The following is a 2,111-nucleotide window of genomic DNA, read 5'->3' on the forward strand; positions in this document are numbered from 1 at the left end:
ATGGTGTAGTCCTCTTAGTTATATCAGTATTTAAATGACAACACCAACAGGAGCTCATGGAAATACAGCAATCATGAGTCAGTACGTGGGTAACAGTGCCAGTTACAGACATCCTCAGAGGGAGAGTGGGAAATGCCTGAAGGAATTCAGTAGTTTCTAACAACCTTCCCCATTACTTTTAAGCCCCTACCTAATTTCTGTCTGTAGGGTTCACAAGCAGGTTCATGTCTCCTACCTTTTGAACACTGCAGGACGAGATTTTTCCCCCACACCTTAGAATAAAACAGGCCACATAAAATTGAGCAGGCAAGAAACGGGTAAGATTGACTCTAGTGTGCACTGAGTTTTTTCTCCCCAGGCATCCTACCTCCGAGGGGAGAGTACTCCACAGTCCGCAGGAACTCTGTCATGCTGGGGTCCTCATCAGAGTGCATCTGAATTTTTTCCCAAATTCCAGTTTTTAGAGAGCATACATGAAACATACAGCAATTTTCCATCAAACTGAAAGAAAAGCCCTAAACCCAAACCTCATACAGAATATTTTCCTTCTTTATTTGTGTAACTTATCATTTCTAGAAAGGCTTGAGACCTGCAGTTAGACTTGTTCATTCTGTTCCTTTAAAAGCTGCTCTGCGCTATTTGCACATGTAACTGTTCACAAAAGATGAGTCCAAGACCAGATACAAAAATTCCTTAAAGTTCTGGCATTCAAAGAGCAGATCAAAACTGCATTAATTCCACTGTCCTGACAGCTCCAGTTTGAGTATCCACTACACACTTATTTCCTTCTGCATTTTCAAGTAGTCTATTTTCTATGGTTCTTGTAAAGTTTCATACGCTTTTAGAATATGTTTGAAGGGTACCTACACTTATAGTTTGTTTGCAATATGCTTGGGGATCCTTTGCACTGAAAGCTGATCTGTTAATGTACCGTAATGGTTATTATCATGGACTTCTTACAAAGTACATTAATGTCAATGGAAGACTCACAATAATCTCAGTGAAATCCAGATCAAACCCTGTTTCCTTATTATTACTGTATGGATGGACACAGATAAATAAGCTGTTCTCACAAATATTTCCTTAACTCTGATCTCATAGGTGCCGCACCACTTGTTTGTGCTGAGAGGTATACATCAAATAGTATCTTAATAGCATTGGTACAATGAAACTGAAATTCTTTCTCACAGAGAAAAAGACACTATTTATATCACCGGGCATTCAATTCTCTTTCTAAAAACGTATTGGGAGACCAAGGGTTCTTAAGTATAGATGAGTAAAACATTTAATAGAAAAAAAATTAAAACCCTTTAGTTTCACATTTACATCTTCCTCTTGATTTACCTGTTGCCTTTATTTTAAACAGAGTGATCCAAGGATGAAAATTTTACTTTTAATAGCATACCACTCTAACCACATATCATGTAAAAATCCCTTTTTTTAATTAAAAAAAAAAAATCTATATCAAGAGTCTAACAGCCTAACAAAGCCATGAATTGATTCCAGGTCTGTTTCTAGAGACTAGTGCAAAATAAAGTTCTAAAAAGATTTCATCCTTGCTAATCTCAGTATCATTAACAGTGAATATTTTTCAAAAATCCCCTTTGTATATATACGAAGGCCTTAAAAGATTGTGTGGTTTTTGATACAGAGCATTCACCAGCAGTTGGAACAAAAACATCACAGAGGGAGAACAGATGCTCTCATGGGCAGTTAATATTCATATCTTTCATATCCAGAATCTAGAATTACTGCTCTGTAATTGGCCTCCCATAACAGTCAAATCAAGTATCAGTTTATCCCTGTAACACTGCAATAACATTTATGATATTTTTTTCTGGTACTGATTAATATAAACAGAATAAAAGAAAACTGATCAGTACCATCTGATCCCTACTGGTTTTTCTAAACCTCATCTAAAGCTTTCTAAAATTAATGGAAAGATGCCTGTTGACTTCAGCAAGTTGTACAGAATCATAGAATCATAGAATAGTAGTTTGGGTTGAAGGGACCTCTAAAGGTCATCTAGTCCACCCCCCCTGCCGCGGGCAGGGACATCTTCAAATAAATCAGCTTGCTCAGAGCCCCGTCCAACCTGACCTTGGAGGTTT

The sequence above is a fragment of the Aptenodytes forsteri genome, unplaced genomic scaffold (assembly GCF_000699145.1).
Source record: "Aptenodytes forsteri isolate BGI_AS27 unplaced genomic scaffold, ASM69914v1 Scaffold242, whole genome shotgun sequence".
Classification (NCBI taxonomy): Eukaryota; Metazoa; Chordata; class Aves; order Sphenisciformes; family Spheniscidae; genus Aptenodytes; species Aptenodytes forsteri.